This window comes from Brachycentrus maculatus, unplaced genomic scaffold (assembly GCF_059751285.1).
Source record: "Brachycentrus maculatus isolate JH-2025_06_01 unplaced genomic scaffold, ASM5975128v1 h1tg000185l, whole genome shotgun sequence".
Taxonomy (NCBI): domain Eukaryota; kingdom Metazoa; phylum Arthropoda; class Insecta; order Trichoptera; family Brachycentridae; genus Brachycentrus; species Brachycentrus maculatus.
Window position 1 is genome coordinate 810,927 of NW_028280936.1, and position 25,600 is coordinate 836,526.

At 32.6% G+C, this 25,600-nt stretch overlaps 1 protein-coding gene across 1 annotated transcript in view; it reads right to left on the minus strand.

The window, feature by feature from the left end:
* The window catches only part of LOC148307920 (uncharacterized), a 368,047-nt gene that overhangs the window by 121,770 nt on the left and 220,677 nt on the right, over nucleotides 1-25,600 (minus strand). The window contains exon 4 of the mRNA XM_088262611.1: nucleotides 19,771-19,825. The gene's annotated coding sequence lies outside the window, so the exon portion shown is untranslated. The remainder of the gene's footprint in view (nucleotides 1-19,770; nucleotides 19,826-25,600) is intronic.

Here is a 25,600-nt window from a genome sequence, read left to right on the forward strand (position 1 = left end):
GCAAAATGTGTGCCGCGGCACACAGGTGTACCGTGGTGATTAGTTGGCTTGCCGCGGCGAAAAATTCTAGTTTTGTGAAGATATTAAATAGACTTTGTTATTATATTAAATGTTTTCGCATTGTATTTCGATAATAAATGAATATTAAATAAACTGTTTTTTTTCTTAAGTGTACCTCTGAAATTTCTTAATTTGGTAGGTGTACCTTGAACAGAAAAAAGTTTACGGAACACTGCGTTAGAGAATGGTAGATTTATGTACATACATAAGTATATGCAAAAGAAATTAATGGCATCTTTTTTTTTAAATCCATCAATTAAATTTATACGCTTCTTTATTAGATTTAGGTTTTGCACTGACATTTCCTGGTGGAACTGCATTTTATGTAATAAAATATTTATGACAAACATTTATGTGAAAAAACTATGTAGTTGTTATTTTATTATTTCATTCTTATTTTATAGAATCAGTGTTCTGCGAAACATCTGTTAAAAAAATAAGATCAATTGGTAGTCAGAAAGTCACGAAATAAATTAAAATTATATCCTTATTTGTAATACCGATTTAAAAAAAAAACGACTTGAAATGAGTGATACGTACTTTTATTAAATCGGTGATATTAATGCAAATGTAATAAATTATATCCCATTGAGACAAAAAAAAAAGAAACAAAGTTCATTGTACAAAAATTCATTGTATAACCACTTATATTCAATACAAAACAAAATATTCCTAAAAGAAGAATCCGATAATAAAATCAGGTGATGTACAACAAAAATGCATCACATGTGGAAATTTCGGACGTACTGATGAAGCGCGAACTATAAATCACGAGAGATATGCGCTATAACTTTGTGAGAAGGGAACACGATCATCTCCGGATCGCTCCTATGGGGAGGGGGGTGGAGTTTAGGGGATAAAACAGAATGGACATATCAAGAAAGATAAGGCCTATGAAGAATTGGATGCATTTACGGTGATTGCGCACGAATTGATAACACGTCCGAGAGAAGGATGAGGGTCATTTGGAAAACCACAAAGGAGAAAATTTTCGATTTGTAAAAAATGGATAAAAGTTAGATCACGAGGCATAATAAAAAATATGGTATTGTTTGTAATGGTATTAAACTTTTTCCACTATAATCAAATATTGTAATAACAAGTCATTATTTTGTGGTTCGAGAAATATATTAAAGGAATAAAGGATAGATCCAAGTATCGGAAAAATACAATGAAATTGTAAAATACATAGACTACGAACTACGACACCTTGAAAACCAAAGGGTACATATGATCGTACATCAAGGAAAATTCAATAGTTATTTTGCAATAATTACAGAAATTATCATCAGAACTAAGTAAACAACACGTTATACTTGAAAAGGAACCATATTTAAGCTAAAAATATTCACTAAGTCAAGTGTTACAATTCTTATTGCAGTATTTTTATTATTTAATTATTTACTATATTTTATTTTCTACACCTTCATTGTTTGGAGTAATGTAGCTAAAAATTAATACAAAACTGAATAAAAAAAGGAAACCCTTATTCGTATATTCTATCTTTATTGTGCAGTGCTGTCGGGGATGAGAAGAGTGGTACAAAGGATATCCGCCACTAGAGTGGAAGGCAGTAGGGGTGGCGCCCTAAACAATCTATACAATGAGGGATAAGGAGACCCCTACAAGGGTCTCTAGATGTAAGCTTTTCTGTATCACAGTAATTAAAAGAAAAGAAACGTACCATGCAAGAAATCACATGCAGGAGACATCATTCAACCAATGAACATCAATAGAAGAGGTATTACGTACATTTGTGGTAGTCGTCTGGACTCCATACGACAATTAACTGAATAGCATAGTGAAATGTTTAAATAGATGTATGTAACATATGCGAAAAGAAATTCGGAAATCTAAGTTAGTTTGAAAATATTTTATAGTTCTCCTAACCCTTATCCGCACCCCGATGATGCATAAGGCACTGCATCATATAAACGCAGTGTTATATTGATCGTTAACATACGAATGAAAGGTGATCAACCGTCCACTTCAGGTACTAGTCCAGGGTTATATTGAATAAATATTAAAGTAAAAAAATCACTTATATTTATTTGACCCCTCGTTGGGAATCGAGCCCGGGACCTAGTCTTTAGATCGTGAAAAAAATATGATAAATGCAATCCAAAACCTGCAGTGCACGATATTGTGAAAATAGCCAACATCTCAATATTTGATATGATATAAAAAATAAGTAAATAGGCAGAAATTTTACCATACAAAGTATCACACACACAAACACACACACACACACACACACAAACACACACACACATACACACTTACCCCAACCAACATAACTTTCATAAGAATAGCATTATCGGAGGATTTTTTTTAATTGGCCATAGTTTTGTTAATTAATGTTGTATAATATATTGTTTTGGCTGTAAAAATCCCAAATAAAATAAAATAAAATAAATAAAAATAAAAATTTATTATTAGATTAAAACCAATATTTTTAGCTAAACTAACTAACTAACTAACCATCACGCCGCTTCCCCGCAGGGGTAGGCAGAGAGAATAGAGCGCCACACCACTCTGTCCTTGCAAACATTCTTCGCCTCTTCCACGTTCATGCATCTCCTCATACATACCCGCCGATTGTTACGACTCCTAACCTGACCACTTTCAAGTATTTGGCATACCTGATCGTGCCATGTTTTTCTCGGTCTTCCTCTGCTTCTTTTCCCGCTAACATTCGCTTCATAAATTTGTTTTACCGTTCTTTCCTCACTCATTCGTTCTACATGTCCAAACCATCTCAACACACCTTTCTTAATTTTATCGATAATGCTTATCTCAGCTTTGCATTCTTTCCTTATTTCACTATTCGCACATCTATCATACATCGTTTTGTTACACATTCTTCTGAGAGATCGCATTTCGACTGCATTCAGTCTACTTTCATCCTTCTTTTGCCAACTCCATGTTTCACTTCCATACATTAGAGTTGGAACCAGGACTCCGTTGTGCACTGCCAGTTTAGCTTCCGCTGATAGGTTTTTATTTGCTATAACTGATTTCAGTGCACCGTTCACTTTGTTCCCAGCATTCACTCTCCTTTCTATATCTTTATCAATCTTTCCATCCCTAGAAAACATACTACCCAAATACACGAAATCATCTACCTGTTCCAGAATCTCTCCGTTTACCAATATTTCACATTCAGATCTGCATTCTTCTCTTTCAAAAACCATAATCTTAGATTTGCTAACATTCATCAATAAGTCACTTTCCTTGCACACATTATACACTTTTGTCACCAACGCCTGCAGGTCTTCTCTGCTATCGGCAAGAAGAACAGCATCGTCAGCATACAAAAGGCAACAGACAGTCAAATTATTCATTCTGGCTCCAACATTTAAATCTTTCAGTTCTTTCATGCAATTATCCATGTATAGGTTAAACAGCCACGGTGACATTACACATCCCTGCTTAACACCTTTAGAGATGCTAAGCCAGGATGAAAATGAACCACTTACCCTTATGCATGCAGTGCTATCCTCGTACAAGGATGCTATGCCTTGGATAAGTTTACTGCTTACCCCATACTCAGATAACACCTTCCATAGCTTCGTTCTATCAACTCGGTCATACGCTTTCTGCAAATCCACAAAAGCACAGAAAAGCTTTTGGTTTTTGGACAAAAACTTTTCAGTAATGTTGCGCAAGGCAAAATTTTGATCCGTACATCCTCTCCCATTCATAAATCCACTCTGGACATCCCACACTTTGTCCTTTGTTATGGTTCTCACTCTTTCAATAAGGATTCGTCGTTTTATTTGACCAGCGACCGGGTTTCGTCGTTACCGACATCACCAGTCTGATGATGTCGGTAACGACGAAACCCGGTCGCTGGTCAAATAAAAAAGTGGAAAAGCTAAAAATATTGGTTTTAATCTAATAATAAATTAAAAATGCAATTCCATCACGAAGTGTCAGTGGATAATATAAATCTATTAAAAATAAAAATCTTTGAAAATACAAGTCGTATTTCACTAACTGCAAACATTTCTCAGACAAACTTGTTACCAACCCTCCAAATTTGTATCTCCTTGCATTTTACCAACCTTCAAATTAAAAACGTTTATGAGTTAATGTCTCAATTTTCCGTTTCTATTTTCCACCCTCTCGTATTGCGGTTTCGGATGAAGAGGGGTGCTCGTTGGCAACTAAGAATAAGAGGGGGCACTCAAAACTTCGTTTCACTTTTTAACTTTATCATAATTATGAGTAAAAAAGTGTCGTGGAAAAGTATTTCCATACACACGTAAAAATAAAGGCATCATGTATATTATTTTATTTATTGTTTCGGCATTAACTTTGTGGTAAGACATGTTACAATGATTAAAGAAAACACTTCGTTTTTTACCACTTGAGTTTTATTATAGACTACATGTTTCAGAAGTTAAACTTCCATCATCATTATTATCGTTATTATACAGACCTGAATGATGGAAGTTTAACTTCTGAAACATGTAGTCTATAATAAAACTCAAGTGCTAAAAAATGAAGTGTTTTCTTTAATCATTGTATCATGCATATTAACTAAAAATATTTACCTATAAGTTTATCCTTTATATTATCCTAGATATTGCTGTGATCCTGCAACAACGACATACATATCGGTTACTCCTTTTAATAACGTTATATATAAAAAAAAAACTTGATTTTTCAGGAGATCGTTTTTAAAGTTTAAAAATATAGTAAAATGTATAAAAAATAAATATTAAAAACTTTTTACTGGGCAACAGATCTTTTAAGGTAAAACCTGAATGTTTTTTCTCCATTTAAAAAATATTAAGTAAATTTGAAAAAAAAATTAAACGATATATTTTCTTCAAAATGAAAAAACAACACTTTCTGCCCTGTAGCGTGTAAATATTAAGTTAAAAATACGCCGCTTTTGCTGGGACACAGTACATTTTTTGGGCATTCCAAAAACATGCACAAATGAAAATTTACGAGTTTTGATATATGACGTTGTTGAAAGGAGTGAGCGATCTACGTATTTTTTTAATGGAAATATTGGCAATTATTACATTAAATCTCTCCGTGAGAGAATCGTTAGTTTCATTACGGGTGCCTAGTAAAATACAATATTTAGAATTACAGGACATGCCTCTCATAAGCAAATTTTGAATTATGTCGCTGTTGCAAACATATATGTATCATATTTGACAAATCATTTGTTGTTTGCCACCAAACAACAAATCTTTTCGGTCCAATAAAAAAGTAGCAATTAATACTTATAAGGTTATACGAAAAATTCAATACACACAAAAATGTTATAGGTATCAAATATAAAATGTAAACACTAAAATATTGACCCAGCTAAATATTCATTGGGAAAACGACAGAAATTTGGGAAAAAACAAGTCAATTATGTGTAGCGAGCTTAACTAAAACTAATAAAGAAAAGGTGTTAGTTAAACAATAGCCATATTTCTTGTTTTATCGAATGCCGTAAAATCTCATGGCGAATGTTGGTGAGTGTGAAGAGGAAAGTTTTCGGGAACAGGGAACAGGGAACAGGGAAGCAGGAGGTGTCGAGGGAGAGATGCACCTCATTATTTCCCACGTGACGGCTAGACTGTCCATTAAAACTTCTACGTCAGTGGGAGAGATTCACGAACGTAGAAAGTAGAAATAGTAAAACGTGGAACGTTACAACCGAAACGCAGCAGACTTTCAGAAATATCTCGCGTCTCTCCTTTGTCACGGCTAACTAAAGATTTGATGATATAAAAACATGTATATATACGTACATTTATGTACATATATATATATATATATATATATATATATATATATATATATATATATATATATATATATATATATATATATATATATATATATGTGTGTGTATGTATATATGTATTTACACACCAATATGTCATGTCTGCCTCCGTGGTGTAATTGTTGGCGTTTCTAGCTCCGTGCTGGAGGTACGATTCCAAGGGGGGTGAATATAAATGTTGTTTATTTTACATTCTAATATTTATTAATAGAAAATTTATTTAAATAATTCAAAAAGGCAATATTTTTTTCTGTAACTAAAAGTAGTATTGCGAGATGACAAGGTATTGAACACATAACACATTTGTGAATACGGAAATCCTATATTTAAAAAAAAAAAAATTTGTACAAATTAACTTTTCTTGAATGTTTTCCGCAGATACTTTGGCACATTTTAAAAACATTATAAAATTAATTAACATTATTTTAACCACTTGTTAAATAAACTACATTTACTAACGAAAACATAATCAAAATACATATAACTCCCCTTCCCAAAGTATGTCTTAGATTATGGTTAAAAGCTACATTACCGCCGTAGCACCTATATATTTCAAGAGGTAAGAGGATTAAATTGATTCCATTTGAATGTCAAAGTGGATTTTGATCATTTAAAGCGGTTACAATAATAATTATCTGTAATATTTGAAATAGTTCAAGTGAAAACCAAGAACCCGTGTAAACTGGTGAGAATACGTAAAGGTCTGATAGAGGACGCGGGGGTAATGCGGTCCTGGAAGGGAATTTAGGGTTTGAATTAGGGAAGCAGAAGGGTGAGCCGGGACAGAACGTGCTACCGGGTAACTTTTGGCCCACTCAATATTCTATTCAGTATTATTGTTCAAGGGCACTCAGCTACAAAAATAGCTTGCTGGGCTGTCATTGAAGGAGTCCCTGAACTGCGCTTGTCAGGTGTCATGTCACGGGCTCTCGTGTGTTACTCCTACTCCGTCTCGGGACGGGAGACAGGATACACCATTAATCACGATTCGCTAACAAATCATTTATCTCCGCAAGTGACAAATCACATTAGAAAAACGTTTCTTGTATTCATCATATCGATGATAGAAAGTGAAATGGCTCGAGTTAACATAAAGTATAATATAGTCAGACATAAAACGAAAAACTTAAAAACAGATTTTTTTTAGTAGTGTCGGGTTGTGGTCCCGTAGTAACTATAGTTAGTGTTTCTGGTTTCGAAACCACTCTAGCATAATTTGATACTTATTTTTAATAATGAGCCGTTAAGGCTAACATAAATAGTATACATTTGAAAGATTTTTGTTTAAAAAAAACACAAATATTTATCTTTTTATAATAAAAAAGTATTATTTCCTGTTGTTATGAGCATTAGTTAAAAAAAATACAAATTGGAATTTTTGTCATTCCAACTTTTTTCTCTCTTTTCTTCATTGTATCCACATGTCGCTCACTCCTTTCAAGAACGTCATAAATCAAAAATCGTCAATTTTCAGTTGTGCATGTTTTCGGAATGCCCAGAAAATGTACTATATTACAGCAAAAGTGGCATATTTTTAACTTAATATTTACCCGCTACAGGGCAGAAAGTGTTGTTTTTGCATTTTGAAGAAAAGGTATTGTTTAATTATTTTTTTAAATATAATAAATATTTTTCAGATTGGAAAAGAACCTTCAGGTTTTACCTAAAAAGATCTGTTGCTCAGTAAAAAGTTCAATAAGTGGCTTGATGTTTATTTTTAATACATTGTATTATATTTTTAAACTTTAAAAACGATCTCCTGAAAAATCAAGTATTTTGATTTATGACGTTCTTGAAAGGAGTGAGCGATGTGTCTACACCACGAGTGTCTTCAAGCTATTCAGAAAGGAAATAAAATATACAGAAAACAGTAATTCCAACGTCAAATTCATAAAAAAAGTAAGATCACGATTCAACGCCAATGATTTATTGTATTTAGCTTTCAATTAAATTAATTTTAATGTTAATGATGAAGACACTAAATATAAACTTATTTAATTTCCTAAATTAAAACGGAGAAAGACAAATCAAATATAATCTTTAACAGAACTAACATATATATTTATAAAATAAAAATCAAAGAAAATATCACGTTTAATGACCCTTAAAAAACAGTTGGAATATTTTATTTCTCTAGTCGTAATAACGCATCGTTGCATAAAAAATAAGTAAAGAAAGGATAGGTTTCCGCAAAGGGAGGGTAGAGGAAATTGCATTCCTTACAATATATTAAACGAGATTCCAAATGAATAAATAAGCATGTCATTCTAAAAAGCATTGAATGGTCATAGCGCAAACGTTATACACGTATAGTTTTCAAAGCTCATAAAGATTGTTTTTTTTCCAAATGCATCCTTTGTTTGATTCAAGTTAAAGTATAACTTTGAACAGGAAAACTCATATTGCAGCTTGGTGTTTTCTTATCTTACTGTAACTTTGTGCAGAAGGTAAATGTTTACTCAGGCGTCGGATCCTCGGGGGAAAATTTGACACTGGCAACACTTTGCTGGAAAACCTATGTTTTCTTCAATAAATACGGAGGGTGATTTTGAAAACAAAGATTTTTAACCACGATTCATTAACTCGATATGTGACGTATACGTATAAAAATAATTTAGGTTTTGTGAACATATTTTGTGAAACAAATTTAATCTTGAGAAATGTTTTAAATTACAATTTTACTATCTGTTTTGTAGGATTTAATATTGTAAATACATAATAAATATTTTATAAAGTATACAAAAAAATACGAATAACATTGAAAATAAAAGTAAAATTCTCTTTATAACTATGGGATTTGTAACGTTTTCTAAAAACATCATTAAAATAAAAAAATCGTACATAAATGGATAAACTGCTTGGGCCATACTGCTGTAAATATCTGTATATATATAATTCGCAAACAACGTACTCATTACCGGTGTTCTTATTAAGTACTGAAGTTACGTTTGGCAAAAATCTGTACGTAGGTATTTTTCATTAAAATGAAATTTAGAAAATTAAAATGTTAAAATCCAAAACAACTTATGTTCTAATAATTAAAGAAAACACTTCGTTTTTACCACTTGAGTTATTATACAGACCTGAATGATGGAAGTTTAGCTTCTGAAACATGTAGTCTATAATTAAACTCAAGTGGTAAAAAACGAAGTGTTTTCTTTAATTATTGTAACATGTCTTACCACAAAGTTAATGCCGAAACAATAAATAAAATAACTTATGTTCTAGTGTGTTTAAATGATAAAATTAAAATAATACTCTGTTTTGTAAGCAATCTGAGTTTTTTTGTTTTCTTTTTTGTTTTACAGGAATCAATACAAAAATACTTATATGGGCGTGCTAAATTGATTAAGTATTTCGTCGCATCACGTACCGATACAGTATAAATACACAAGAAATTGGATTATTTATTACATGCAAAACAATTCCTTCACATTTCCCCGGGATCTACGCTTTATGTGAAATATTTATTTCTTCAACAAAGGTTCTCTCCGGGATTAGAATCTTCAAATAGCTGATTCGGAACAATCACAGCTTCCCCGTAAACGGGGGTGATAGGGGCGCCCCCTCACGAGGGATTAAACAAAAAAAAAACAAAACATACCCGACGTTAGTTACCAAGCTTTGTTTTGAAGCAAGTGCGACTTTAATGCGTCTCGCATAGGACGTATGTCCCCCAGTCACCCTTCGGTACCTTGTAATATACGTTCTATGTCCCTACATACCTATACAACATAAAGTATGTGCAGAGGACGACGAAATGGTATTTCAATTAATGTTGTACGACGGATACAGCCATGAAACAATTAAATGGATAACATTAGTATTATTTTAAAGAAAAATATTCAATGGAACTTGGTATAAGACATCGGATGCTTTATTTTAATTTAATTAATTTAACTATGGGAAAATTTAATTTTATCTACAATTCGTCTTTAATGATTAACATGTTCAAACATAAGGTCCATGATAAATCAAAAATACATGTATATTACTAATATAATGGTTAGTGCATTTGTTCGTTTATGTAATTTCTTGAATGAAACACAATTAGTATTATCAATTAATTATGATTATGCAGTTGCTTAAGGGGTAAAACGCGAATATTTGGGAGGATATTTTTTTATCAGCCGTCTCTCCACTGCTGGATGGAGGCCTCTTCTAACGATATGAGGAATTCCTGTTTATACTCTTAAGAAAAAAATCATGAAGAAATTCTGCCGAAAATAATGGGATGGATGTTTAATAATAAGAGTGAAGTAGTCGCGTGGTAATGAATGAAACGCCTGTACCACTTTTTTACTGGTGAAAAAAAAACAAAAAATTACATATTCCGTAGTTTACTATGAGAAATATCTAACTGGATTTTTAGTGTATTCATCTGCAACAGGGTGTATTGTATATTTCGTGTTACCGTAATGCGTCTACGTTTTACACACAAAAAATAATATCTGAATATCTTGAGTATCTTATATTGAGTATCTTTAACTGTATGATAAGCAATCGTTTATCTCAGCGTATTGAACCATTAAAATGAATTATTACAATAATAAGCCAGCACCTTTGGAGCAATGTGGTAAATAATAAGGACCTAGACTAACCCTATCCATTTGATGCAGTGAATGGAAAATAACCACAAAGGAACAACCCGACGCAACGCCAACCGTGCATCGCCGGAAGTATCCTGAATCGTATAAACATGCAAAGGGAACTAAGTCGATATAATAATGTGGGTAGATAACCGTAGCCATTAACTACACTGCCCTGTACATGATGAATGTGGGGAAGAAATACAAATAAATTATCATGAAAACCGACTAGATTGCTCAATAAATAAAGCAGTAATCTTCGAATAATACATAGTAACGATTATGCAAATAATAATGCAAAGCGAAGCATAAATAATAAAGATTTTAGAACAATTATGAATAAAATAGAAATATGGATGGATTATGAAATTTAACGTTTTATCTTCGTAATAAAAAAATCTTTGACTTTTTTGGTGGTTATAACTCCCTGGCAATACGGAGAAATATTTCAAAATCATTAGAAATAAAATCCCACAAGTATTGTTAAATTTATCTTCACTACGTAGTTAAATCCGTAACTTTCGTAAGTAATCAATACCCCGGGTCGGTAGGAAAAAAATCACAACGACAGCATAAAACATTAAAATATTTATTTTCTTGTTTTTTGTATACATACAGGTTTTGTTGCCAAGAGATGATACCGGGAGCGTCCCCTAGCTTCGTAAAACATAATCAAGTTAATAAAGGATCATAAAAGCTGTATTTATTTAAAAGCGCATTTAGTGTATTCAGGGCGAGGCTTCTAGAATTCCAAGGGGATGTTTAAATGAATACCAACACTAGTTTGGTATTTGGAGGGCTATCGAGACACGAAGCGTAGTGAGGGATTGTATGTGTGTAGAATTTATGTACATATGGAAAAGCCAGTCGGCGTGTGCGTGTATGTGTGAGAGACGCATAGTTCACAATTTACAGCGGAAATTTTATGAGGATAGTTAGAATTCCAACATTTCTGCATCCGCAATAGAATTAGTCTTTTATGAAAAACAAAACAAAACTATTAAATTTTCAGAAAATTCTATTAAAATTGAAATTTGAACAAAAAAAAATCATGTGCATTATTGTATTAATTAAACGAAAAGTTTTTCTTTTATTCGTGGCGGATACAAATGCCAAGAAATTTAAACTTTCCGGGAGTATGGACGTAAATGAAAGTCGGTGCGAATTTTCCTTAAAGAAGTATCGACGTTAATGAACGTCGAAGTCCGTCTATCAGTTAGTATGATGTTACTTGTATGTCAATGACATCTGTGGATATTTGTGTGTAATTTTGTCGTCATTGAAAAATATTTCGAGGAGGTGTTTTTTAAAAAAATATTATTTTAACATAATTCCTATCTACATAATACATCGATTAAGTGAAAAAAAAAATTCATGTCAAAAGAACCCACTCCCCAGCGAAAGTTGGACATCAATTTTTCTACTCCTGGAAAGGTTAAGAAACATCTTTAGTGCACTTATTGTACTTTATTCTGTCAAACCTAATTTTTTCTCTTTAAGCTGACAACAAGTTTCTAGAATGATAGTGGGATATTTCGAACTGTGAATAACATTTCAGAACCTTGATTAAAAATATAAAGCGGAGAATTGAAAAGGGAAAAATACATAATATAAGACGGAATACTCGGAATACACAGGATGGGTTGAAAATTTTCTATCGTATTTGTAATAATGCATTCAAAAGTGGAGGATCTACGGAGTGAAGAATGTTGAAACTTTGCGTAATCCATGAAATAATATCAATTCTCACTGTTCAATCAATGTTAAATTGTACCAACTCCCACTTAGAGTATTGGGTGAGTGGAACAGTGTTCAGCTATCGCAGACACATTATACATGAATATAAGAGTGGAAAGAGTTGAGGTTCGCTACAGTTGCTGTACCCTCTACCCTCCGATAGGGGAGGACTTTTCATAGCCGGGGTGAAATTCAGGTTTATACCATCCCCGAGACTTGAACGGTGCACTGCTTTGTGTTTAACTTGCGGAGATGTGATTAAAATACTGGGGATGGTTCTATTGGCATTCAAACCTTGAGAATGGAGCACATTTCCAAAGAGCTGTTATATTACATTATATATTCTAAGAGGTGTTGAAATCGCGGGGATTATATTAAAATGTGAACATTATACTCCAGCATTAGTGCACTTCCATACTGATCCATTATTCATATTAATTTTTAATATAATTACGTCTAAAATCACTTTATGAATGTAGATTGGAATCACTTACTATTTATAAATGCAAAAATTCAATTACATATTATAAAATTTTGCCAACTATCACTGAAAAATCAATCAATAATTGAAACGCTTTGAATTTTTCACCTGTAAAGGAGAAAAAATAAATAAAAGACCCATTCCCGTATTCATTGATTCCTAATAAAATTAAATAAAAAAAAAGAAGCATCTCTTTGCGATTCAATAGAAATTATTCAAAATTATTTATTTCATGGCATTAAAACACTGAATTTATCGGCTGAGAGCCAGATATTGAGATACATTAGATGTCTCCACAGATATCAAGGATAGGAAACGATAGTTATATCGACAAAATTATCATAAAGTAACGTTGATAATAAAAAACGAGATATTCAATATAGGATTGCAATTGATGTCAACAATAATTAATGCATTTATTACAGCCATCCCAAAGCATTAATGAAACTTGGGTCTTAAAAGAAAGTCTGCAATTAATTAAAGCCTTAAAAATGTAAATCGCTAAAAATGTTTTAAAGGAGAGTCAAGTTCGATACAATGGCAGAGGATTTAAGAGGAATTTGTGGAGACAATTGGGGCTGAAGGAAGAAAAGGAGAGAGGGAGAAGGATAAGAGACGAAGTGTTCTGCTACTGTTTAAGTCACGTACCACCCTTGCATCTTACGGCAAATTGGCTATTTGGATCCACCCTTACATTGTATGCGAAGATTTTGATAGCGTTAAAAATACTATGATTAGAATGGAGACATTCTTGAAGAAAAAATACTTTAAACAAAACAAAATATTTATGACCAAACCAAATAGACTCATAAAGTATACAGCGTGCATCCCGTGTAAATGATGAATGAAAAGACTTTTTTTTCTTCTATAACTCGACGTTTATATGATGCAAAAAAATATAATATATTTTTTGGGTCATAAATAAGATATGGATATTTATTACAAAAACGTGGATAATTACAACATAATTTCAATAGTATTTTAAAAAAATCAATGATTTATCCTATTGCATGAGAACAAAAAAAAAATTACATAGTGAAACCCGCCGAAATGCATTTTGAAATAAATGAGAAAAACTAATGATTAAAGAAAACACTTCGTTTTTTACCACTTTTTTTTTACTCAAGTGGTAAAAAACGAAGTGTTTTCTTTAATCATTGTAACATGTCTTACGACAAAGTTAATGCCGAAACAATAAATAAAATATGAGAAAAAGTAACATGTTTGCATTGCGGACTTAAGACTTGGAGGATTTCACGAAGGCAGAGATAGCTCTGTGAATTCTTATGTAACGTCAAGATTTACAATATTAAAACTGATAAGGTAAAAAAAACTACGGTGTCCGTCAGATTTTTGTTTGTTAGTAACAATGGCTACACTGTACAGAAAGGTAATGATGCCAATCAGTTTCTCAGCGGGTTAAATTAAAGCTCCCAGTGGTATAAAAACTGGCATCCTCCTGTTAATTTTACGCCGCGTGAGTCTTATGCAATCATTACATTCATAATTCAACAGATTTAATAAAAACCCAACCGCACGAACTGTGGAAATTGCTTTCATTTCATGGATGGGAAAATTAAAAACCCCGCTAACAAGACGATCACAGGGGTGTAGCGCCGCGGTAACTCAATCATCCCCGAGGAAAACCCACTTAATAGGTGTATTTCACTATTGATCTTTCCTTTCATGTATATTTTAAAATCTAAAACAAACAACCTTACTTAAAATAAAATTAAAAAAATAAATAGGGCTCGAAATTAATCGCCCAATGATAAATTAACATGGGGTCGAAATTACACCCTTGAAATAAAAATAAAAAACAGAATAAGCTACAGTATCTACTCAATGAATTAGGGCCACGCAGAATTTCGCGCAATTTCTCAATTCAAACAGGAATAACTCAGAGAAAACCTTGAATAAAACAACATTGAATTTTATTTACACATGAACACTTTATTACGCTTAAATTATGCATATATTTTCATATAAATATAGTTAGTATTTAGTATTTCCACCTTTGGCAGAAATAACTGCCTCAATTCTTTTTGGCATACTTAAAATGCACTGTTTTATCATGTTTTTTATTTCTTCGTCTTCTGACCAAATTTTTTGAATATTTTTTTTAGACAGTCTACTGTCGGATTTGGAAATGAGTATACCTTATTTTTTAACATGCTCCATACGTTTTCTATAGGACTAAGGTCTAGAGAATTTCCAGGCCAGGGGAGCAAAGGCAGATTTTTGTTAGACAAAAATTTTATTATTGATTTAGCCCGGTGGCGAGGTGCCCCATCCTGCATGAAGGTGTATGGACCTTCTGTTGGGTCGAGTGTATGGTAGAAGGGCAATAAAATTCGTTCGAGGACCTGCTTATAGGAATTTTGGTTCATTGTTCCTTCCGCGAAAAACAACGGCCCAGGTAAATTGTTAATAATACACGACCATATCATTGTTGCAGGGGGGTGTTTGATAACTTTTACCACACAGGCCTCATTGTAACGTTCCATTGGTGTTTTCCTGACGAATCGACGGCTCTCTGTCACGGCTTCTAACCAGCACTCATCACTAAAGATGACCTGAAAAATAATGAAAATTTAAGTTTAATTCAAATATATAAGTGTATTTACTAAAATAATATGTTGAAAATTCAATTTAAATAAATACCTTTTTCCAATCATCTACCGAGTAATTTCAATGTAGCCTGGCCCATTTTAATTGATCCGCTTTCATTCGTGGTGTCAATTTTGGTACTTTTACAGGGCGCCTGCATTTCAGATTTACTTCGTAAAGACGTAGCCTCAGTGTTGATACCGATATATTTATACCCTCTTCTTTCAATTTTATTTTTAATGTTTTTGCTGATGCACTACGGTTTTCTAAGGCACTTTGAACGATTTTTCGATCAGTCCTCGGTGTTGTTTTTCTAATCCTACGACAGTTCTTTCGCCGATTGCTGGTGGCGGGTGACTGATTTTTTATTGATTTTGAAATTCTGTCCACTGTTTGACGAGAAACGTTTTCTTTTTTTGAAATTTCTCTATTAGATAGTATTCCTAATTTCAGTAGCACTATAACACTAGACTTTTTTTCCTCAGAAATGTCTTTACTTTTTCCCATTTTATCCTTTTAAAAAAAAACACTTGTGTTTACAAAAAAAAATTATACTTTATGAACTAAAATTAAAAATTAAGTTTTTTTCACAAGACACGATAACTATATAACCTCTCTGAACAAAACAACAACCAGAACTCAAGAAACTTCACTAATAAATGAGATAGGACTATTTTTTGAACTTTCAACTATCTGTCTACCTGTGCTAATTAGGGACCTTTCTCAGAAAAAGGGTTTGAAATTTTGTAAAGGCTTAAATAATCCAGGTATATTTTACATATTATTGAAGGTAATATACATGATATTAGATGTCAATAGAAAACTTAAAGTATTTATGTAAAATAAATATAATAATCCAAAAGATTTCAGAGTATTCAAAAAAATAATGGGTGGCCCTAATTCATTGAGTAGATACTGTATATATTTTTTTTAACTGCCACAGGTGAAGTACTTGTCACAGGCATATCAGCTATATAAAAGGCGTATAACTTTAGGAAAATAAAGATTTTTAGACAAATATTTAAAGTTTTATTTATGTAGATAATATTTTATAAATACATGGAATAGAACTATAGGATAAGATAAAATGAATACAACTATGTAAAATTAAAAAAAAAAATAGAAAAGGTCTGAACTCTTACATTGGCTAGGCTATGTGAAACAAACGAATGATGAGAGTTAGATGGTTTGAAGATTATACATCAAACGCTCATGAGAAATTAGGGTGAGGAACATCTAGGTACGACGAAATCAAACTTGACTTAAGATTACGGGACATTCGTAAAATTTACGACGGACATCCAATTTGTGGGGAGCACCGAGGCGACACATGTAAAGAATGTAGTGACAACTAGTATATTTCTTAATTTTTTACCAATATTTAATATAAGTATTTTATATTATATAAAATATTAGCGGCCCTCCTAAACATTTTACGTTTTGTTAGCTGGTCACTTTCTCCTGTACGACTGCGATATATTCTCGAGCCAGAATAATCGAAATATTCATTCATGCACCAAAGTACAAACTGATTTAAAACACGCTCTGTGGCGGAGTATCTCGTTAGCTTTGCGCCCCCCACCGAACAATATCCACATCACGTGAAGGTGGTTGGGTAAGTTAGGTTAGGTTGGCCACACTGAACAGCCATACTTCGTGCAGCGAAGCCACGGGCTCAACCCGAAACCAGAAAACTGTGAAAATAATTGGGTACATTAACGGCGCTCAGTGCGGACCCAACGCACTCATCACCAGAGCGAATCATGGGACTAATAGATATAATTTATAATTCACAACATTTTGAGCGTGTCCAAATACTTGTTCACAAATCTTGGACACATTCAAAATATTGTAAATAAAAACAACTTATTAAAAATCACGATTTCGACGTTTCCCTGATTTAACGTTATAATTTAAATTAGGTAATCATAATTTCACAATGTTCACGAGGGAATAATAATGACGACATTAAGATTACAAACATCTTATTTTTAAAAAATAACAAGGGGTACTTATCCACACCCGATGGTGCATAGGGCACTGTATCATATAAACGCAGTGTTATCTTGATCGTTAACACATGAGGGAAAGGTGATTAGCCCTCAGCTTCAGGTACCAGTCCAGGGTACTTTTTTTCAATCTAATATTTTTTTTAATAGTACCCTGGACTGATTGCAAACACAAGAGTGTTTTGTTAATGGCAAAAATTAATACAAAGAGTAAAATTAATTAATGTTATATGTGTATATGAAAATGTATTTGAAAATATTATATTGATAATGCTACGGAAGTATCACGGCAGTATAAAGAGAATGTAAAAAAGGTTTTAAAAAAATTAGCAAACCACTTAATAGTTTTAAAAAATATTCAGTTAAACCAAGCTGTGAGGTCCAAGTTACTTCAAACAAACGGCTTAACTCGGCAGTCAGTGGTATTCTAATGGGCTCAGTAAGAATATTATCGTGTTAATGTTCACCCATTCCAAAACTGCACCGTCTCGAATCGCGTCAACGAAATTCGTAATTAACTAACTAGCGAGATATTTAGGGAGCTCGAAATCTCATTTGTCACCCTCGGTGACACTCTTACTCGCGGCTTTTAACTAATCAATATAATATTATCCTGACAAGCAATGATGCGAGAAAGTTAAGAGGACTAAACACGAATTTCATTAAAAAGAATCTCGAAGACGAAAAAAAGTGACAGAGATACTTTTTCTTGCGCGCACAGGTGGTACCTAATAAGCGAAATACTCGTAATATGAAAAGTTGCCAGAGCCGAGAGGATCTCCACAACGTTTCGTCATTCTTCTCACTCGTGAATGTCTCTCGAGATTTAATTAACATCGCGGATATATTCCCCGGCGTCGACAATTCATTGTCGCTAAGTGTCTGTCAAACGGAGATATCAGTTTAATTAAGCATTGTACCGGTTGTATTAACTAAAGACAACTCGCTACGCGAACTGTTTGCATACTCGGAGCGTGTTCGGAATCTTCGTGACAGACGAAATTTCTCATTAAATAAAGAGCAAAGGAAACAACCGTAATTAGGATGCTCGATCTGTAGCGGAACAAAATAATTCAACAAACTATCGGAGTTGTTATAAAAAGAGTTGATGAAATTGGATAAACGAACCAAACATTATTGGGAGAAAAGAAAAGATTTTTCAGAGTTTCGTTGCGAAATAGGCTTAGCGAGGGAGATCTATCACAAAGGGGAACTAATATTCAGTTAACAGAAAAAGCTATTCTTATTGGGAATGTGTGTAGAAGGCAGTTGGCCGACAAGGTATCCTGATCGATTGTAATGTATTGCCTTCAGGAAAACTACGTTTTTGGAAATTTCATATTATATTTTGTGATATTATACCCAACGCGTACTGGGCACGTGTTAAGCGTCAAAAAACTAATCACCAGCCAGATAAACAAGGAAAATAGTATTTTCATGAGAATTGTTGTAAAAAAAATTTAATTTAAAAATATATTTGTTGAAACTTAATAATATACTTTATCTTAACATATGGCCCGGGAGATTAAATGTAGGGTCCGCGAGTAGATATGATATTTATTTATAAAGTTATCAAATCTTCGGTAATTTAAAAAAATTGTAAAACTAATAAAAATAATTTCTGATGTCTCCAAAGAGCTGTAAATTAATTCAAAAACATTTTTTCTCTTAAATACAAAAGTGAAAACTTAATACTGCACAAAGTTTTTTGCAGGTGGCAGTTCTAACTGATAATTCCAGCTAAAATACGAAAGCGGTTGTTGTACCACCACGTATAAAACTTTCAGAAATTCAGGCAACAAGGATTTTTATTCATGGTACACATGTCCATAAAGTGATCAGTCAAGCCAATCAACGACAGGTAGTAAGCCTTGAACATGGCTCTTAATTTAATGTGTATGAGCAAACAAAATTTATTGTTAAATTAATATAATAAAGTACTATACTTTCACCAAAATTGTATTGTAATTGATTGCGACAGAAATAATTTACTCTGAAAATTTTCAAAGGGATGGCAAAGAATAAAAGTATAGGAGAAGAAAGAAAAGGTAAATGAAACGGCTGCTCTTTGTGCGAAGTTGAATGGATAGTCTACAGGAAGAGTTTCAACTGATTATGAGAGTAAATACGGGCAAAGTATTAGTATCAATATTCAAGGAACACCGCAGTACAAAGGATTAAAGAATACTCTACCCGAATCCAAGAGTTCGAAGAGACGTTTTATATATTTTAAAGAACAGTCTACATTACTTGCTATTTAGCAATTGGCATGGTGTGGACGTTTCCCTAGTTCATAGGAGAGAGATAATGAATCAAAGGAACTAAGTTTCTTGGTACACAATTTGCAATAAAATACATACCAAATCAATAAGCAAATCTAGAAATGTATTACGATAAAATGGAAAAGACAAAATATTGAAAATTGACAATTCAAGGTGGCAGAATTAAAATAACGGTCATAAAATATTATTAAAAACAACTAACCTTTTAGAATTTCCAATTTTTCCACGTGTTGGATTTCCACTGAGAATGAGGTTTCCTGAAAAAAATAATAAAGATTAATACAAAACAATAGTTGATTGTGAATGAACACATAATTCTGAAATTCACAAATTTACACACCTTTTGTTTTCGGGCTACTACTAATATTTTACAATGTTTTAGCGCTAAAAAGAAAAGAAAATTAATTCGATAATGTAAAGTGTTGTAAGGGTTCAAACAAAATTGGAAAAGAAATTGAGTTTACTTAGTTTTCGCTGAATCATTTATTTGTACGAATTCTCATTGAAGACGATTTCCTCGAATTGGGGAATGAAGGTATTGGAAAACTTGAAAGCACTAAAACGTATTATTTTTTGATATCTCATCAAAGATGAAGAAGAATATGGAAGTCTGGGCATTTACGGGGCTTACGACCGTCATAGGCTGGTTTAAGTGATCACTTTACACACGTGTAACATTCAAAAACGTGTCTTGATTTCTCAAAAAAAAACAAACAGTAAATATTTAAAAATAAAATCTAGGATACAAGCAAAATATTTATTTTTGAAAATTTGAATTTGTGACAAGAACACCGAGAAAGAATTTTAATATTAAATACGCCGTTTGACCCGATAGAATATACGTTTCTAAGAGAAAGAAAGGTAACCGTTTCGCGCTAAAAGAGCAGTAATGAGATTTTCAGTTGGCTTTTGGAGGGAAAAATAATTTGACATTTAATCTCACCGGGTTGCTAGGCGCTTGCCTTAGGAGCAGATCATAAAAGAGGTAATCCAGCGGTTATATGGAACCACCTTCACCGTTAACCCTCTCCCATTCCATCCCTTGGTATGACCCATAGGGACAAATATTGAATGAATGAAAATAACGTTAAAGGTAAAAAAACGTTAAAGGTACCTACCTAGAATATATTTTATTCCATTGACGAAATGAAAAAAAAAATTGTGAGCAACAGTATAAGATTTGAAACATATCACTCTTGTCGAGGTAATTGCAAGATTTCGCTGGTAAATCTATATTTCACTGTAAAGGTTGATAAAATTACATATATTTAACATTCATATACTTATGAATATTTCTGATTATCCACAAAAATATAATTCATTACAATTATTCTGTAAATTGTTTTTAAAATCTATGAGAAGGCTTAAAAAAGTTTCTTTAATATTCTCAAGCTGCATTTTTTCATTATTACTCTTATTATTAGTTGTCATTTCATTTTTTCGAAAGGTATCAAAAAGGTTGTGACTATGGCAAAAATACAATTATTTTTATTTATTTATCTAAAATTTATGTACAAAAAAGAAATAAGCACATTGGCAGGCTAATTGCTAAAAAGCAATATGTTCCAACCAACCTAACAGACTAGTGATATCGATCAAAAAAAGTTTGATACCATATAAAGCTGTTTGCAATCAGCGGGTAAATAGTACTTGAACATAAATAAAAAACATAAATAAAAATTGTCATAAAAAAACATAAATTGCAATAGATGATAATAAGGAGGGCAAAGGAAAATGGGAGTTTAGGGAAGGAGGTAGAGGAAAAAACTATTTAAAATACTTTTTCAATCACAGTGGAATTTTATATTGAGCTTGACACTTTTACACTTACAAGATATAACTGATAGAGGGTTGGAAAACATATTTGGCCATTCTTTCTTGTTAAGGCATTATGGTCACGGAAACCATGAGATCTCGACGGCGTAAAGCCATTAGCTTGTTGAAGCAAGTTCGACCAGCAAAGCATTACCCCATGGGTAAAAGTGCGTCATGAGAGTCAAGTTCCTATCTGAGTTAAGTGCAGAAGTGCCAAGACTAAGTGCGTGAGAAAGTCTCAGGTGGGGAAGATGGATAATGAAGTGAAACTTTGTTTTCCAGAAAATTCGAGACTTGAAAACATCTTGCTTCTTTCTGGCGTACTGATGGCGGATATAATACCACTTTCCTAGAGCCTAATTAAGGCGAAAGTGAAAACTTGACACTCTCGTAATTAATGAAGACTAAAAATATATTATAAAAGACCTATCCGGAAGAAAAGATATAAAACGTTGAGATAATCCATTGAAGTAGTGACAGCACTTAGGGACATGCTTTTTTGCAAAACTGGCAACGTAGCTACGCGTAGGTTCGATTCTCGTCAATTGGTAAAAAAACGATTATATTTCAATTACTTAATTAATTAGTGTCATATTTCTCATACCTTTTTTGCGGCATTCTCACTATCCTACTTTTAGACAGATCTTTTAAAATAGAGACTCTGCAGGTAATGTTCCTTTATAAAAAAGAACCCCGTCTCGTAAATTGAAAATAACAAATTTAAAAGATGGTCGGGGACATAATGCTGCTCTATATAAATAGATATAAATGTACATACTGGATGTGCTGGAGTAAAAAAGATGACACCATCGCAACGTGCTGATATTAATACAAAGGATAAAATTACAAAAAATGCTTTACGACTTACAAAAAGATATTCGTCGGCGTCACTTACGTACAAAAGTAATACACATACTATGTAAAGTAATATTAAGTACTTAGCAACGCAAAATGAAGCGTTCCCAGAAATATAAATCCTTATTAAGCAAAAAGTCTGCCGAGCCTCGTGGGATATGAGGTTTTAAAACTAAGTGAATATTCAAATTTACTTTGCAGTAAAAGTAAAAAGGTTACTGAAAATAAAGAGAAAATATTACGTAAGACTTTATTCGGTAATCTGGAACGTGTATGTGTCCCTCAGTACCAGTGTGCTCAAGGCGCTGTAGAGAACAGATTTGATTGCTTCCAGAACGGATTAGCTTCACATCCCCCGAGGAACATAACAAAACGAGGCCGTACTCCCCTTCGCTTATATTATTATAAAACTCACAGCTCGGCTGCTGATATACAGACAAATCAAGAAAATGTATATCGCAGGACGTGTCAAACTGAAAACTAGTGGAAGGGGTCGCGTATAATCGGGATACTGCTAAAATATAAGTCTCAACTTAATGACAGATATAAGGTGGGAGATTACGCCAGTTCCGCCATCTTGTGAATTTACAGTCGTATCTGATCCCGACGGCGGAGCCTTCCACATTTCCAATTAATGGGAATCGAGAGTAATTCCAAAAGATAATTTCGTTCGCCTAGAGTAGCATGCAAATGCCATTGTTCACGAATTTAAATTTACAGGTACAAATCGGGTATCATTAAAATGATTAATCATCTGTTTCATGCGCCTCTACGAGCTTACACAGGAAATTTCGTACTATTCCTTTGAAGGGTATAGAGACGTACTTAAATTATATTATAATACATCTCGTTAAGTGTTTGGAAACAGCTATTATATAAATCACTCTTATTCAGCAATAATACAATAGATTCAATCCAAATTTAATAGGACAACGAGAACCATTTAATTATAAACGACAAATTGTTTATTGATTCATTAATTGCTCGTTGCCATCTATCTTGAGCGGAGTTTGTTCTTTATGTGCGGGTATACACATTGAGGGAAAATTTATTAGGTGTATTCAATGGCGTACGAGTTCGTTATTAACCTAAGTTCCCGCAGAGCTATCGGTTAAATTAAAAGCCGATGAGTAAACGCTTCTCCTAAATGTTAAGCCTCAATTTTAATACTCAAATAGGGCTGTTTAATCACCTTTCACCACAAGCCTGCGCTAATTTTGATTGGATGATATGAATCTGAGCTCATTAGGGAACTGCAAGATCAAACGATAACATCACTTCCTTTCACGGTATATGGTAAATAATCACTTACCACCACCTCACGGCTCATTGCATTATACGCTTTCAACATTAATAAACGGAACGGTGGGAATAAAATATTAGTTCTGTATAAATGTAAACGAACGGGGAGTATATGGGCTCAATGCGAAAAATCACACTATCATATATTTCAGTAATTTCGAAGGAATAAAGTTGTCGCAAATTCATACGACTCGATACCGTAACACCTTTACCTTAACTTGAATTTTTCCGATTTATTTATATGGAGTTCTAAACAGCAAGGTATTCTTATCATCAACGCTTTGCCTTCAAAATAAAAAAAATCAAGTTGAGACGATAGTGATAAGATGTCGACTTGTATGTGCGATAACTTTGAATAAAAAAAAAACAAAAGAGCATCCCCACTTTAAAAGATTAGGTAGTGATGAGTAGTCACGCGATAATTCATTACTTTCTTTGAAAACGCTTTTGTAGTAAAATTTTCTGGTAATCTGCATGTAGCGTGACTCCTGACATAGTTCATATAACCATCAGAATATAGTTTCGCAAATTCAGAAGTTCTTGTATACTTTATGTAGTATTACAAAACAAAACAATATTTACATAAAAAAAGAGTTTCAGTATTTAAAAAAATAGCAAAATTATGATTGAAATAAAAATAAAAAAATAAACAAATATTGTATATTGCTTTGATAAACGAAAAATTAATTTAACGAATTCTATGCTTAAAGGTTCGCAAAATGTTACTCTCTGGGAGAACGATTTGAGATTTTCTTTATTTTATATTTGTTTACTCAAACAATATTATACATAATTATTTTTAGCAAAATATGTACAACATGTCACCCGGATTCCCACGCAATACGTTAGATTGATTACTTTACGAGTATCTAAGCGTATTCTGAAGTAAACATATTACAAAACGAATCCATCAAAGCCTTACATCTATTTACAAATAAGATGAGAAAAATAAAGAACATACTTTTGTAAATAAATAAGTGCATATTTATTACATAACGTACGTATTTCAAAATATACTCCATCTCTAAAACTTATCCTCACCCAATGGCGCATAGGGCACTGCATCGTATCGACACTGTGTTATCTTGATGGTTACTTTCATGAAGGCAAGGGCACTTGATGATCACTCCTGCACTTAGGGACCAGTCCAGGGTAATTAATATTAAATAAATATTGGAATGTAAAATCAATCATATTTATTTACACTCCCCCCTGAGAATCGAAACTGGGACCTCCAACACGGTAGCTTAACACACTAAACGTAACACCATAGAGGCAATTAAAAATATAATCCATAATATTAATAAAAGAAAAGTTTTCATCTTAAATTGGACACAATAAGTTAAAGTACAATATGATTTTTGCATTTAAAAAAAGAGATTATTGATTTAGTTGGTGTTCTACGGATTTTTTATTTATAAATATTCCCGCGCAATTCAAGAAAATACAAAGAAATGTGAAGTCGAAGTGATGGTAGGTTATCGTTGTAAATGTGGAGAGAAAAGATAAAAGCAAGTATTCCGCAGTTGAAACTGAAACAACGTAGAAGAAGAGTTAATACTTCTGCAAACAAGAATATTATTCCTCAGTTAGTTTTAAGTTCACTTTCCGTGAAAATTTTTGTAGAGAAAGTTTCTTAAACTTGGTAATTGTTTAACTGAATACTCGCCAAATACGATTTAGTAAAAAAAATGAATATGTTGATTAATTAAACATTTTAATGTCAAAATATAATAATATAATTCATATTATCGTAGTGCAATTAATGTTACAATGAAAAAAGGAGTAAATTTCCACTTTTAATGAGATGAAGTAGCCAATTTATAGTAAAATATCAAAACAGAGAGAAAATTGTGTATATGAAAATAAAACCGACGAGAATATTAAAATGTTCAAAAATCTTTATTTAAAAATAAAAAGACTCTATCACCCTCCTATTTGATAAAAAATACATAATAAGCCAATAAAATACTAAAAAATAAATGATATACTTAATGTTGAAATTTTATCATATTTTTGTAAAATAAAGTATTATTTTTTTCTAACTTACTCATATTTAC